Source organism: Eretmochelys imbricata, chromosome 1 (genome assembly GCF_965152235.1).
Source record: "Eretmochelys imbricata isolate rEreImb1 chromosome 1, rEreImb1.hap1, whole genome shotgun sequence".
NCBI lineage: Eukaryota > Metazoa > Chordata > Testudines > Cheloniidae > Eretmochelys > Eretmochelys imbricata.
Genome location: NC_135572.1, coordinates 99094100 through 99104682, shown reverse-complemented (window position 1 = coordinate 99104682; position 10583 = coordinate 99094100). Strand labels below are relative to the sequence as shown.

The window sequence follows — 10583 nt, the reverse complement described above, 5'->3', positions numbered from 1 at the left end:
TAACGAGAGAGAGAGAGAGAAACAATTAAGATAGGTAGGACACATGCAGTCAATGAAGTTACAGGGGGGGATTTTCAAAGGCATAATGTGAAGTTAAGAGCCCAACTACCACTGACATCCAATGCCAACTAGGTGCCTACCTGCCCTTATGCCTTTGAAAATCTCCACCTCAGTCAATATCTCCTCTGGCAAAGACAGGAAAGTTAGTCTCATTGAAAGCTTTATTTAGATGGGATCAAGTGAACCATTTCGGTCAGCATCCCTCCAAGATAAGCACTGATACACCAAGAAACAGATTAAAGAGAAAATAGTGCAATACTAATATGTCAGCAAATGGCAGCATGGACCAAGTAGGCTTCGTTCTACATGCAAAATACATGCAAAAGTTCAGCTAATTCTGGGCAAGAAAAATCAGAGCAGGTTTGTGACTCTGGTAAGCCAAGTGCCAGCTCTGGCCAAGGCCATAGACATTAGCTAAGAACTGACAAACTCAAAGTTAAAAACCAAACTTGCTCAACTGTGTATTAGTTTTGTTAAAAATGGGTATGAGTTTTATAAGAATGTATTTAGTGTTTAGACTATGAAATGCTTGTAAGTTGCTGCATGCATTAATTTAACTTGTAACGTCTGTAATCCACGACATAAGGAAATATGCAAATTTTGCTTTATAACTTTGAAAATGTTTGCTCTGAACTTGTGAACCCAGGCACAGGAATTGTTTCCATCCCCCACCCCTTATGTCCATTCAGAAGGCCTACCAAGAGGGAATGGGCCATGAAGGAATATCACAATACAAAGGATTGATGAATGGCCCTATCACACCTTGGAAATGCAACATGCAAGGAAGCTCGTGTCATGGAACGGAAGGTCAAATGTAAAAGATAAAACAGGGTCACAAGAAAATTTTTCTTCTCTTTGCTGTTTGAACTCTCACAGGGCCAGAGACACTAAATGAAAGCAGAGATACCCAGGGTCAACCTGGTGTCCACCTTGAAAGACAGTTTGAACTGACACACTACTACATCTCTGTGACCTTTAGGATCCATAGATGGTAACTCATTTGTGTGTATATGTCTGCTTGCTTTAACCTGTACATAACTCTCATTTCTTTTTCCTAGTTAATAAACTTTTAGTTTGTTTATCACCGTATTGGCTACAGGTGTTGTATTTGGTGTAAGATCTAGGGTACCAATTGTTCTGGGGTAAGTGACTGGTCTCTTGAGACTGGGAGAAACCTGAATATTTTGTGACTTTTTTTTTCTTTTTTTTTGGGGTGTAAGTGACCACTTATCACTAAGTCCAGCTTGGCTGGATGGTAAGATAGACTAGAGAGCCCAAAGGGACAGTCTCTGACTCCATGGTCAGACTAGTACAGTGATCCAGGAGCTCATATTTGTTATATTTGAAGAGTTGGTGAAATCTAATTATAGAATATACCACCAGTTTGGGGGATCTGCCCTACCTTTCACAGCCTGTCCTGAGGTGGGCACTCACGGTCGTGAGTCACTCCAGATAGCGTGACGAAGTTATTAAAGAGAGAAGCAACTTTTCAAGGAGAAAAACAATTAAACTTTGCCAAGGGAGACATTATAATGACAACATTTAATTCCCAAGAGACAAAATATGATGACTGAATTCTTTTGTTAATTCACGGTAACAAGGGCTTTAGCAACGAGTTGAAGACAACACATAACAGTGAGAATCAGTCTTGAAAAGTAGTAGAGCCACTTTGTCAAAGATCGGGTCACCGCAGCACAGCGCTGCATGACAATGTTTGCATCTGAGCACTGCTTCCGTATGTTATGTGATAACAAGGGGGCATCATAACTCATTACTGGTTCTTGTTGATGTGGCATCACACTGATTTTATGGTACGTTTGACTCCATTCAGTGCAATATTTCTTCTCTCCTTCTGTCTACCTCCTTAGCCTGGGACTTCAGTCTGCTAGAAGAGTAGAGACATTTCTTCTCTCTTCATCCCCACCCCCAACACCCCTGATGCCTGTGAGGGAGAGAGTGTTTCCCTTTCTCTTTCTCAGCTTGAAAGTAGGTTGGATCCAAATGCCTTCTTTTCCCTTCCCACAACGTAGAGGAAATAATCCCTACACCTCTCAAACAGACCCACAGACTGTGAGAACCACAGAAAGAGCCCTAAAGAATTGTGGCTTGAGGGAGAAAGGATAGTTTTGTGGCTAACACACTGGAATAGGGCTCAAGAGATCTGGGATTAATGCCTGCATGTGCCACAGCCTTCCTTTGTGATCTTGTGCAAGTCACTAACGCCACAATATTCAAAAGTGTCCACTAATTTTGAACGCCCCACTGGAGACACCTAGGAGCCTTAAGCTGTGAGCCCCAAAACTGAGGCATGCAAAATGAAAATTTAGGCTTGTCAGATCTTCTCAAAACATTTTCATAGGGCTCCACCCTTCAGACTTCTCCCACACATGGTCTTCACCTAAACTCCCTCTTCAACTTACACAAGCTGAGCACAGTGCTATACTCGTTGCAATACGAATTATCCCTTCTGAGAACAAAATACAAACATTCCTAACACATGCAGTTAAATCACGTTTGTTTGACAAGTAGTTTGGCTTCCCTTCTTGTTATGGTTACAGAAACACTTTTGTTTAGATGGTACACAAATGATGAGATTCCCCTAATACCTACCCCCTCCTCTCTGGCAGTACAGGCATCGCTGGGCCACAGACTTTAGCATGGGCTAAGGGCAGTGGAAATGCCTTATGAATATATTGGCAGCATGCTTCTGTTCTCCTCTTCAAGGTCAAACACCACTTACCTAGAGCAATAGAGGTAATGTCTTTAAGAGCTTTACAGAGCATACAGATTAAGCTGGTGTCAGTGTGAGTTACACAAATAGGGTCCAGGTGCAGCGGGCAGTCAGCTTGCAAAACAGGTATGCTCTCAGGACTCCAGATTTTACAAAGTTTGTTTGAAGGAAAGTGACGCCAAAGAAGTTAAGTCTAAAGAAATTTCAGAAATGGTTGTTGCAGCAGGTGGGGATTTTCTCAGCATTTCTCAACAATAATCGCAAAGCTTAAAAAAACTCCCTATTTTTGTTAAAATTGCTGTGGGTGTAAGAAAGGAGTTCACAGTTTGGTACACATTTTGATTGCACATAAATGGCACATCTGTCTGGAACAGTCAGCAGGTGCACAATCGTAGACAGTTTTATATATGATACAACTATTCAAAAGAGTAGACTAGGAAAGGGGGAAGACTTACAAAGGGAATCTATCAGAAGCCAGCAGAAATGAAATAAGCAGCAACAAAAAGCTCAGTCAAGGAAAAGATAGCAGTATTGTTTTATTGTTAAATCTTGCAGTGAATTAAAGGTAATGGAAATGAGGGACTAGTAACATGTCTGGAATAAGACATGGCACAGGTAGGCACTGTGCAGAATCCTCTCATGAACTCCATTCCTGGACTGTCACCCATTTTATTCCAGCCATGGATCCCAGTTGAGCAGAAAATGTCTATTCTGCCAGTATGTGCAATGTTGCTAGGATGAACAAAAATTCATTTTCACTTTTAACTTAAGACCAGATTGAAACTTAAGTCTCCAGAGGTGGAACAACAGTAAACTAACCAACTTTGTCTGCCAACCCCTGGAAGAAAATATTCTGATACAGATAACACAGGGGTCAAATTCAGCAAAGTTGGCATACAGAAGACGTACACCCTCTTGTGCCACGTAAGTTGCTTTTACCCACAGGGATCTACTTCCCTGCAGCTGCCTGCAAAAGGGTTTTCTGCAGTAAGGACATCTTTAACTGTAACCATAGCTTACAGGGGGACTTCACAAGAGGGGCATTCTCCAGATGGCCAATCAGAGGACTCTGCAGTTACCCTGGCCTTGCCCCAAACCAATCACCTCTATCCATCTTTTGTTCTGTACTTCCCTCCCACTCCCCACTCCTCCATTTTTCTGGCAGAGGAGACCCACAAACCTGATTCAAAGGCTGGAAAAATGCTTCCAGTGAGAGATTTAACCTGTAAAGTTTATCAAAAAGAAGACTGAGAGGTGACTTGGTTACAGCATATAAGTACCTTCAGGGGAAGAAAACATCAGCTATTAAAGGGCTTTTCAACCTAGTGGACAAAGACAAAACAAGAACCAATGGCTGGAAACCAACGCCAGACAAATTCAAAAGATAAATAAGGCACAATTTTTTAAACGTGCAGGTGAGTAACCATTGGAACAAGCAAACAAGAACAGTGCTAGATTCTCCATCACTTGATGTCTTCAAACCAAGACTGGATGCCTTTCTGGAAGACATGTATTAGTCAAACACAAATTACTGGGGGTCAGTGCAGAGATAACTGGGTGAAATTCTGTGACCTGTGATATGTCAAAACTAGATAATCTAAGGGTCTCCTCTGGTCTTAAAATCTGTGAATCTCTATGAACTGAAACTGCGGCCACATTGAAAATGGAGAGGTAAATGGAGAAAATACTAGTGAAATGGCCATGGGAGTTTACAAATAAAATGCAGAAAGTTCCTGAGCTATTTAGGATGCCTGAGTAGGTCCAGGTTGACGTTAGCATAGAATGTATCTAATCTTGCATGGTCAATGACTGCACTATGTATGGAACACTGCAAAAGCTGAGAACATCCCATGTCTATTATGTGGATTATTACATCACTACTATGCAGTCGTGGGTTAAATAATACAAAGAGATTTGTGAATATTTTCACAAATAAGCATGGCAACTTTGCCTGGGTGTTATTTGTCAGCTCCTGCTATTTGTTGTTCCAAAGTACTTTTATGACCACCAGTTCATGAAAATATTCATGAACCCTGAAAGTTTCAAGTTCCATGTGACTTAAGTGACCAATAACAAACCATGAAGAGCTGATAGTCAAAGAGCTGTAACAGGGTAGCTTGACCCTTAAGGGCAGCAGGGCCTGGAGCTTGCCAACCCTAATTGCTAAAGAGACACACCTGGGTTGGAACAGTTAATTTTCTTTAAGAGGCAGCAGGTGTCTGAAATGAAAGGGGAAGCTCAGGAACATGCAGGAATTAAGATAGTCTCCAGCCAGGAAAACCCTGATACCATGGGGTTTAGAAACCAGAGCCAGAAACCTGAGGCTTCAGTCAGATAGGACCTGGGAGTTGCCTGCCAAAACAGGACAGGCCCGAGGCCAAAAGGGCTGGGGATAGGCTGACAGGAGAAGGAAGCAAGTCCAGAGAGCTGAGCTCAAGCCAGAAAGAGCTAGGACTTTGAGTGGAGCAGACTGGGAAGAGAAACAGCTCTGGGTGCAGCAGAAGAACCAGGACTGAATATGAGGTTTTTGTGTTGTCGACTTCATTCTGGGACTCTCAGACTTGTTTGAATGATTTCTGTTCCTAAACCAGCCCTGACAGGGGGTGCTGTTAGTCACATGAAAGACTTTGTGGAGTTCTTAAGGGACCTGCAAGAGGGAGCTAACAAGAGCAGGGTGCCTGCAAAGCGACCCATGACCATGAGGGGGAGCTCAGTAAATGGCAACACTGGCACAAGAACAGTTCATGAACAATCCACGGGCTGAAGTTTGTTTGCATGAACTTGGTGAACAGTTACAAATACCATATATATGTTACACTAATAAAATAATACCAATAGGATCTTATAAGAGAGATAAGACAAAATGTCACGTTTACTGTAAATACAACAGTTAGCAGATGCTTTTCAATCTCACACACACATACACATACACCATGCACACAGTCCTGCCAGTTGATGTTTATAGTTACCAGTCCAGAGTCTGGATCAATCTAGTGGCCAGCCAGATTGGTCGCAGAGGGGAACAGGGCTCTGTCAGTCGTGATCCGATGCTCCTGGAATGTGGCAAGACGAACCCAAAGTCTCATGGCCAACCACCCTGTTCTTATAGTCTTTTTTCTCTGTTGAAGACTATGGATTTTGCTGTGTCAGTTTCTGACCAGTTACTCCTTGATTGGTGTTAACATTTCAAAACACCTTTGAGAGGGTCATCCTGTCCTGGTTTTGATTTAATCAATTGTCTTTAGGGGTGCCAGCCTTCCCTTCAGGGTCGTCAATCTGCCCGTCCTTCATTACGGATGCACATTGATGATTTTCTGGTGTCATTAAGTCTCTTCACTCCTTCCCTGACCCTGGCAGAATTGGCTCCAATAGGAACTATTGTCTAATTAGATTTAAGTTTGGGACAAATTATTTGTATAATTCAGAAAACAAAATAATAGAGCCAAGCAGCAGAGCCTGTCTGTCTCCTCTTTTTTGTTGCTCCAGTAACAGGTTGTATTACAGCTAATGATGTGACAGACATTCAGAACTGGATTTAGGCCAATATATCACACACATTTGCACTGGACACCTCTAAACATCCCTTATGCTCATCAGCAATAAATTGCTTGCTGATTGATTTGCCTGCAAGCTGGCACACCCTAGGGGATTCTTACTTACACTCAGAACAGTGGCAGGGCCTGCTATGTGAGATACTATGTAAATACTAAAAGGAATGGCATTTGTGAAAAGCAAGTGATCCAATCTTTTAGTCAGCAGGGACTGCAGCTTTCGAGTGTCACACGCCTCAGTGGTGTTAGGGGTCTGTTGTGCCCTCTGTATAGCTTTTTGTCTTTGGCACGTTGGCAGCAGGGACAGGCTGGCAGCTGAAAGAGTCTTCTAATAACATCAGTACCCTTCACATTTTTATGGCTGTACTTTCTAAGGGCCAGGACCTGTATGGTGCGGAGTATTGCCTATAAGAGGTAATCCATTAAGACCTCCTGTTGCAGGACTAGACCCTTTGTCATTTACCTGGTTAACACCTAAATCATAGTGATAGATTTAAACTTATTAGGAAAGGATATTATAATCCTGTTACCCACCGCCTGCTTCTTTTAGCCATATTTCCCTCACTTCTCCATCATTTAAGTGCTGTCTTGTAAGCCATTTCCTTATTTAACCTGAAGCAGGGGTTCTCAGTCTAAGGATAGGAACCTTCCAGGGAGGTTGTGAACAGATGTCAGAGGATCACAGCTATCCTGCCCTTCTCAGAATTCTAGATGGGAGGGAGGTTCCCATATAGAAAATGCTGAGAACCACTGGCCTAAAGACATTTAGCTAAACCCTCTTTTATACTGTTTCAAACTACGAAGTTTTTAAAACACTAGCAAATATTTGACAAGCTCTCCTGCACCTCAATTGGTAATCCATTATTTTAACATTTTTAAAATATTCCAATAAAATATTTTTCACAAGTTGTAATTAAAATCTTGAACACGGGCTGTGATTTTGTCAGATCTCACAACTCAGTGGAAGTTGTTCTTGGTCAATACTTGGGAAATGAAACCTAACCCCTCCACCAATCCTTGATGTTACAGGGAATTGTATTGGTGATTCAAGAAGCACCATTCTTCCTCTTGAATTAGTACAGAAGAGTGCCCCACTGATTGTTATAGGACTCTGTGCTATTGGAAGCGGCATCTTTCTGGAAAGAACTGAATCAGGGCTTGGATCACTTGTGGTGATTAAAAAATCCATCACGCTTTTCAGGAGAAAGGATGTGTTTGCACCAGGGTATTGATCAAATTCTAACATGAGCAATTTTCTTCTTCCTACCTAAATTCCCCCTGTACTTTCAACTGGACACAGTAGTCTCATTTTCTTAAACTGGGAGTAGTGGTGACGAGGCTGCTTTTCAAAGGGGGAGGGGAATTATTCCAATGTTTCAGAAGAGAATATACAATTTTTATGTCAAACACCATTATTAAAATCTTGACAGGGCCAAACATCTGCATAGCAAATAATAGTCATTTTCCACTGAATGCATCCAATGAAGTGAGCCGTAGCTCACGAAAGCTTATGCTCAAATAAATTTGTTAGTCTCTAGATGCCACAAGTCCTCCTTTTCTTTTTGCATAAAAATAAACGATGAATGTTTTTCACAGACATAGCACTTCTAGGTTGCTTTTCTTCTCCGGATGGCCCCTGCTGAATGCAACAATAAAAGCACAAGGAGATTTCTTGACATTATTGAGGATAATGTTTCATGCCCTAAAACACTGAAACTGCCTTCAGTTGTAAGTGTAGCAGCTTTGTCATTCATGTGCAGTACATCTATCTCTGAGACTTACTTGATAATGCTGAGCTGATCAGTTTAAAAATACCATAAATTGTAACTTAAGAAAACAAAGGTCACTCCATCAGATCAGCTTCCACCAAAGCAACAAGTCCTTTTCTTATTCAAAAAAGTTACTACTATTAAATTGGGCAGTTATACTGAAGGACTTGATGCTGTTTCAGACCCAAAGCAGCCTTTATTACAAGTATTTTAACAGACTCTTGTGTTTCGAACTGTGAAAGTCCCTTATATAGTGATATGGTTAACGTGCTGCATTAACTTATTAGTGAAAACTAAACATTTTTCTTTTCTTTACCATTTGCTAAAGCAGTAAGAAAATGGCCATGAATACAACTGAAGGCTTAGCCAATTTAACTTCGTTGCAAAGCCATGCAGTTGCTTTCACAAACTGTACCGATGTAGATGTCCTTCTGAAGAATTTCTATCTCCCTCCTATGTACAGCATAATCTTTCTGGTGGGCTTCCCAGGGAATATTATTGCAATTTCTGTATACAGGTTCAAGATAAGGTCCTGGAAGAACAGCACCATCATTATGTTGAACTTGTCCTTCACAGACCTACTGTACTTAACAAGCCTTCCTTTCCTGATACATTACTATGCCAATGGAGACCACTGGGTCTTCGGAGACTTCATGTGTTAGTTTATCCGTTTTGGCTTCCACTTCAACTTATATAGCAGCATCCTCTTCCTCACTTGCTTCAGCATCTTTTGCTACTTCGTGATTGTCCATCCAGTAAAGTTCTTCTCTATTCAGAAAAGGAGATGGGCAGTGGTAGCTTGTGCTGCAGGTTGGGTGATTTCCCTGGTGGCTGTCAATCCTGGCAATTTTTTAATCACCTCAAGGGAGAACCAAAACAAATCCATTTGCCTGGACCTCACTAGTTCTGAAAACCTGGACACTATTAAGTGGTATAACTGGCTTCTGTCTGGGTTAGCCTTCTACCTGCCACTAGTGGTTGTGACTCTGTGTTACACTGTCATTATCTACACTTTGACTAGAGGGCCTCATACTCCTGCTTGTTATAAGTAGAAGGCTCACAGACTTGCCATTCTCCTCTTGGTGATCTTTTATGTGTGCTTCCTACCCTTTCATGTCTTTAGGGGCGTTCGGATAGAATTACAACTTCAACCAGTTAGCTGCCACATTGAAAACCAAATCCACGCTGCTTACTTTGCCTCAGACCCTGAGCTGCACTAAACACGTGCGGTAACCTATTACTTTATGTTGTGATGGGAGACAACTTCCAGCAGGCCATCCTTGCTCTTTCAAGATGCAAGTTAAACAACTATGCGCAGCAAACCGGGAGCAATAGTGATGTGAATAAGTAAATCATCCTTTAAAAAAGAAGCATAGACGCATTTGATTGCACTTGTCCTGTAACCTCTTTTATGTTCAGTTTTGTTTCCTAATAAAATTGCAGGTGGCCTCTCTGCCGCTCCAAAATAGCATCCCAAAACTGCAGAGGTTTAGGATTAGGCTGTATGTATGTCATGGTTAATAGGTGACTTGTATTACTTTTAAATTAAACTTTTTATTTGTTCATTTTATTGTATTTTTGAGGAAACACTTATGGAGTTGGTCAGAAATTACCTGGGTAGCCAGTCTTTGAGAGTTCATTTAGCAAGCCATTCAATATGGATTTGCCAGTAGCATATTTTAAACACAATGGGGGCCTCAATGTTGACCTCACAACACGAATACAACTTCCATGTTATTATTGATACAGTATCTTATTTAGTAGTCTGTGCCAAATGCCGCAGATGATGACGATTAAAAAGTTGAGTTACAAACATAGTTTATTATTTTGTTAGTCATTTAATAAAATAATACAAAAACCAATATGTCCTGAGCAGAGCCATTTCTTGATTAAGTAGGTAATATAAGTACACGAAAACATTTTAATATGCATCACAGATGTTGAACTCTATAGTTTTGAGAGCATTTTAAACTTTAAAGCATCAAACACTGAAAACATTTTTACAAACAGTACTGCAAATCACTTAACATGTTTATTATTTTAGATTGCCCATTTTTATCACTGCAAATTTTTCATTAAAGTGTGGACTTTGCCTATTAGCCACTAGGTGGCAATCATGTATGTGTATGCCAGTGAGCCAGATACCTGGTTTCAGGAATGCACCTTTGATTCAAACTCAGAGAGGGTTACATGACAATGTAGGGTGATTACTGTGGGGGAGTTAACCACCACATGTTTCTTATGGTGCTAAAATACAATTAATTCTAATTTATAAGAGAGGAGTTGTGCTGCATGGTGGCTTTACAACACTTTGCATATGTGACCTTGGCCAATGTATCTTTTTGAAAAGTATTGTTCATTTCAAAAAGAGCCTGCAGAAACATTAGTGCCTACAGATGTTTGTTTCATTTTCTGGTCTGTAAAAGTGAGAAAGGCAACATAGCAGATGCTCCTTCAAAACAGGGCTTGTTC

The 10583-nt window shown here is 41.0% G+C and overlaps 1 pseudogene; it reads left to right on the top strand.

Annotated features, from left to right (window-relative positions):
• Positions 1–8449: 8449 nt before the first annotated feature.
• Positions 8450–9462, top strand: LOC144258166 (2-oxoglutarate receptor 1-like; annotated as a pseudogene).
• The last annotated feature ends 1121 nt before the right edge of the window (positions 9463–10583 follow it).